Source organism: Pinus tabuliformis, chromosome 4_1 (genome assembly GCF_031772625.1).
Source record: "Pinus tabuliformis cultivar Carrire ecotype Pingquan chromosome 4_1, CPIR1, whole genome shotgun sequence".
Taxonomy (NCBI): Eukaryota; Viridiplantae; Streptophyta; class Pinopsida; order Pinales; family Pinaceae; genus Pinus; species Pinus tabuliformis.
In genome coordinates this window covers 520,745,546-520,751,941 of record NC_142303.1, presented here as the reverse complement: position 1 = coordinate 520,751,941, position 6,396 = coordinate 520,745,546, and positions in this window count along the sequence as shown.

Below are 6,396 nucleotides of genomic sequence, written 5' to 3'. Positions count from 1 at the left end.
GTTATTCAGAATAGAGTCGAGGCCGATTAAGGATGGGGTAAAGTACCTAGGCTTTCAGATAAAGGCCAACAATTACTCTAGTGCGGACTGGCAGTGGATGATTGACAGGTACTACAAAAATATCTCGGCATGGGAATTCAAGTGTCTTTCCTTGGCGGGCAGAGTTATTTTAACTCAAGCTGTCTTATCGCAATTGGCTATTTACTGGGCTCATATTTTTTTCCTCCTTGCAAGTATAATACACAAAATGAACAAGATCTCTACAAATTTTATATGGGGCGATAAATTTCATTAGGAGAAATACCACCTTTCAAGGATGGAAAAGATAGCTTCGCCCAAGAGTTTAGGAGGTTGGGGATTACTTGATCTGAGATTCTTTGGTAAAGCGCTCCTCTGCAAGTCATTGTGGAGGGGGATCTTCGGGGAAGGGCCGTGGAGCAACTCTATCAAAAAGAAATATATGAAAGGAAGGGATATAGAATTCTGGTACAAAAAATGCAGGATAGGTACAAAATATGGTTCAGCTATTTGGCTCAGCTTTCGGAAAATAGAGCAATATTTTCTAAAAAATTTAAAGTGGAAATTACAATCGGGCAACAAAATTCTTATTGGCATAGACCCCATCATGGGTGGCAGGGAGGACATTTCCATTCCTGAGGATCTTCTTAGTTTTTTCCACAGAATTGGTATTTTTACTTGGGACAAGCTCATCTCCGCTTGGCAAGGCCCAATCCCCCTTTGGAAAGAAGCAAATGATTTCGGCATGCCGGCTTCTCTGGCTGGGCTATGGAATTCTGTCATGGTATCTCTGAAAGGCTGTGGTTTTCATCGTTCGAGGGAAGTCAACTATCTGAGCTGGACGGTTCCAAATGCAAACATGGTGGTTCAAGTAAAAGACATATACGCTGATCTGGTTTTCCCAAAGTCCCCACATTGTAGTGCAATGTTTCCTCCGCTCTTATGGAAGACAAGTTGCCCTCCGAAACTAATTCTCTTCTCGTGGCTCGTTTTCTACAATAAAAATTTGACATGGGAGAATCTGAGGAAAAGGAATTGGCACGGCTGAGCAGATGTGTGATGTGCAATTCTCACGAGGAATCAAATTTCCACATGTTTTTCCAATGTCAATCTTCTTGGCAAATCTGGCAGGCCTTGGCAAATCTATATGGTTTCCCTCTCATTGATTTTGCTTCTACTCAGGCAGCTTTTGAATGGTGGAGTGCGCAAAAAGACTCATGGAGGCCCATGATTATTATTGTCCCTTGGTGTGTTTGGAAATGGAGGAACAACAAGATTTTCAAGGAATCAAAGATCCCCCTCATCTCTATCCTGCAGCAAATCATTTATGTCTATGATACTATTCCAAAAAAGGAACCCAAAATGAAGAAAGGCAACAAATCAGAGGATGCATGCTTCCACTTAGAGTTTCCAAAAGATTTTTTTAGTGGTGTTGAACAACAAAATATATGTGGATGTGGAGTTCATATCATAATGGACAAGAACCTGCAATACTTTGTTTCATGGAATGGAGGGAGCGGTTCCAATAGTTTGGCGGAGGTGCGGGCCCTTGCAGGTTTACTTGCTATTTGTATTTTTTTTTATATCCAAACTATTTCTATTTTTGGTGATTCCAAATCCATGGTTGATCATGTCATGGGATTGAGTCACATCAGATCCCCCCACCTAGCTGGATGGCTGGATAGGATCATGTTCTACTGGGGAATCATGAAAGATAGCTCAATTCAACACATCTGCCGTGCTCAAAATCAGATAGCGGACTGCCTGTCAAAGGAGGGCCTGCTTCTCGGGACAGAGACCTGGTCCATGAAGGTTGTTTTCGGCGAGAATTCCTGGCTCATCCAGGATTTCTCTATTCCTGGATGCTGACTTTTCCATGGTTTCTTCTTCCTTTTCATCTCTTGTTTCTAAAATCTGAACATGATGTGAAACATGACGCCTAGCAGTATTTATGATCTAGTTCATCACATCTGAATTAGTCTTGTATGTGTCGCATATATACATGGTTTTGTTTATGATTGATGCTCCTTTTGGAATTTTTTGTTATCAGGTTGTATCTTCAAAATCAAGATCCTACAGCTCCTGAATGCTGTTATTTGTACAATCTGAAACATTATATTTTCTCAATATAATATTATGATGCTTTTTCGTTCTGAAAAAAAAGAAAACATTTTCATGTAATTTTACATTTAAAATAATTAAATAATATTTACATTAATAAAAAAAATCCCAACGGGTTAATTTAAGTAGTCTTAAATAATATTTACATTAATAGAAAAATGGTAATTCTCAAGGGTTAGTTTAAGTAGTCTAGAGCCAGGCGTGAAGTTGTTGTTGTTGATCATGGATTTGATTTTCTTCAATTCCCTTGGGCCGAGGCCCCATAATTAGGGCCGATGGTTTACCTGGTTTACCATACAAGAAATGTGGGGAGTACTCTAGGGTTCTTTGTGCTTTCTTTCTAACTTCAAAAACAAAACAAAACAAAAACAAACAAACAAACAAATTGAAAAATAGTAATGGAAAATACTTCAATATTCACTTTAAGTTTAGATCAACTGTATATGAAAACATAAAGTAATTTAAAGTAAAATAATATATATATATATATATATATATATATATATATATATATATATATATATATATATATATATATATATATATATATATATATATATATATAGATATATGAGGGAGATATGTAATTTCTTTGTTGCTTAATATGGAGTTGACAGATGGCATGAAAAAATAATATTAGTGATATTATATGATGCTTAATTCATTTTATGTTCAGTTGACATGTAACAATTTAAAAAATATTAATAACAATAAAAATTCTACTTCATAATATAAGGGGGCATGTATTAACATTTTAATGTGGAGAATGTGAATTATAGATAAAATATATCAATGTGAGCTATGTATATATTATGCAAAACAAGTGAAAATAAAATTTTCCTATAGTGAAAACATTTTATTAGTGTTTTGCTCAAAATCAACATAAATCTATCTTAACTATATATCTACCAAGAGTTGAGAGGAATCGAATATCTCTATGTGCAAACCTTTTCTCAAGTTTTGCACTCAACAAAATATTTGGATATCAAGAGATATGATCTTTCTGAGTTATCGGTAGATCCAAAGTTAAGATGCATATATGTTAGTTTTACTGAGTGAGATATTTGTGTTTAGAGAGAGAGAGAGAGAGAGAGAGAGAGTTTAAGAATAAAAAGAAAAATTGATTCTCCAAAATAAATTATAATATTGGATTTCTTTTTTTAAATAAATATTTTATTCTTATATCACATATTAAAATCAACCATTATTTCTATTAATGTAAATAAAATATTTCATTTTTATAACATTATTTTTAAAAATATATATAACTATGAGATTATTCAATTTATAATGAAACATGAGCCACGTGATGACATGTGACCTCTTGTGTACATGAACAATATGCATATAGTTGTTAGTTTATTTGCCGTTGAAATGATATCTGTGAAGATGAAATTTTGAAATAAAAAACTTCATCGAAAATTTATATATTTAAAATTTCAATCATACTTTTATATTAAAATGAATTGATAACGTCAAAGAATTTTTTTGTGCTATAGTTGAGTTAGAAATGTAGTTATCTGAAAATGATTTTAAATGATTTACTAATTAAATGTATATAATTTTTCTAGTCAAATATAAAATATATCCAGGGAAATACACATTATTGCCTTGGATTGTTAACCGTGTACTCCTATGACTCTCAATGTGTAATGAAAATAAGAAGTGGGATAACATTAGGTATGTGTGATATTCTTTACATGACTACCCTAGCATATTGTACACTGTGTTGGGTGTAGCAATGGGTGCATAATTGGGGTGAAAACCCTCCCTCTGTTTGAGGGGATCAAAAGGCGGGGAAAGTCCCCCCTGCTCTGGGGGTTCATAGGGTCGTGGAACCCCACTATGCAAGGGTTTGAGTGTAATGCCCCTAGGAAAAATTGGGCAATTCGTGTGTGTCTATTTTTGGCAATTTACGACACATGGTTTTGTTGGCATTGATGTGTGTTTCAGTGTTGTAGATGTGTTTTTGGTTGGCATTAATGTCAACCTGGTAGCATGGGTTGCAAGCGAGCTGGTCAACACATGTATGGTTGATTGCAGGTGGCTTATACATGGATGATGTGTAGATGGTCCTTGGCATGTCTATTAGGTTGGAGATGTGATTTGCAGGTGTTGCATATAGAGTGTGATTAGAGGATGTCATGGTCCTCATGATTATGTTGTTTTTGTTGAGTTGAATGATGGTGTGTTGCAATTTCCTTGATGATCAGTTATGTAGAGGTATTGCATGGTCAATACAAAGTAGAGATGTGATGGTCTCCTTGTTCATGATGCTGCTACAAGAGTTAGAGTTGAGGAGCCTTGTTGATTAGGTCCCCATGTCTCGAATTAAGTCCTCATGTTCATGATATGATACATAGGGCTTGGAGAGGATCTACAAGTGTTAGAGGATGCATGTTTTGGTTATACAGGTGTTGGAGGATTTTTGACATGTTATGGAGCTACATACCGATGGTAGAGTTTTTGTGGAGCAGGTTGATGGTTCAAGTGTTAGTATGGTTGTTGGTTGGCATCCAAGTTAACCTAGTTTGACTTGTGATGATGATGGTGATGTGGAAGTGGTTTGAAAAAGTGTTGTAGAGGTGATAATGGATTCTAGAGGTCCTACATTGGCTTATTGAGCTCTGTAAGAAGTTTGAGCACATTATGAGGGGAATTGATTGGGTTTTGACCATCCTGTAGTTCAACCGTTGGCATGCAATACTGTGGGAGTAGTTGAAAGGATCCAACCATTGGAAAACAAGCTTGTAGGAATAATTGCAACCTAGATCAACAAATTTTGTGGGTGCAGGTGAGAATTTAGCTAAAATTTCTCTAAATTCCTCACACATTTCAACTAAGTTTGGTATTGTGGCAATGTTCTTAATCGAAACTTTTCAGTATATGGTTGAAAAAGGTAAGGGAGCTTCTAGAATTTGGTTAAACTTGAAAATATACATTAGTTAAGTGAATTTAATGGATTGTTCAATTCAAGAAGTCGAATCCAGATCAAATCAAGCATATGAACAGAGCTTCATAACCTGTATCATTTACTAAGTTAATCATCACAAAAAATTGATAAATAGAGGAAGGCTTTGAGTCTATTCGGTTCGTTGTCTTGAGAGTGTGATAGCATGCCATTGTGAGGGCATTTAGAGTGAGTAGAGATTGCAACAACTACTCACATAGTTTTTCAGAGTTATATTAGAGAATTGTATGCAAAAATTAGAGATGGAGTTGAGAAGAAGATCCATAATTTATATTTTGTTTGCAGCAAAGAATTCGTAGCTTGTGGTGTATTTGAGAGCAGAGTTTGTTGTGAGAAGAAGAGAAGAATTTCCATCTTCCAAGTTAGATATTTTCACTCAGAATTTATGTGCAAAATGATGATGTTGTTGGGTTTCTCATGTTGGGAAGATTGAGAACCCAGTGTGAAATATTTTGAAACGTGGTTCGCATGGAGGAAGTGAAGGTGTGGAGGCTTCAGAGTAGACATGGATTCAATAGATTCGGTGGAAGGAACATAGTTCTCCATCTAGTAGGAGTTGGATAGTACAATGGTAGTTAGGTGAGGATTGTTTATCATGGTGGACTTCAGTGGATGGTAGTCCATAGATCCATGAGAGAGAAAAATTTCCTCACTGATAGGTGGCAACATACTATGAAGGAAGTTGAGTCTTCCGACTTATGGTTGTAAGCTAATCCATGTAAAATTTATTCAACAGATTAATAGAACAATTGAGAAACGCAACATCAGTAGGGTGGTTTTTCCTAGGAGAGTTTCCACCATAAATACGTGTGTTCTTATGTGTGCATGCTTCTGATGATGTTTCCATAGTTATTATGCTTTGAGTTTATTGTTGCTTTCATAGTTTGATAATATAATATTATGGATGTGTATGAGCATTTGATATTGTGGTAAAAAGATTTAAAATTGATATAAAGTTCATCACAACTAATTCACTCCCCCTGCTCTTAGTAGTGATCCAGTTTCCAACAATTGATATCAGAATCGGTGTTTTTCAGTGAAGCTTGACTACTTGGATAGTATATCATGGATCATGGCCAAAAGAAAGAAGAGGATGTCTCAAAATAAAAAGGGTATGAAGAAAGAAAAGATTCAGTCCATTGCAAATGAAGCAATAAATTATGATATCTTAGCCGAAAAAATTGTGTCATGAGGTAATATTTTGAAATAATTTTTAATTGCGATTATGATGATTCTATTGAGGTACAAAGTGGAGATGAGATGGATATTTCTCTTGTTAAGGATGA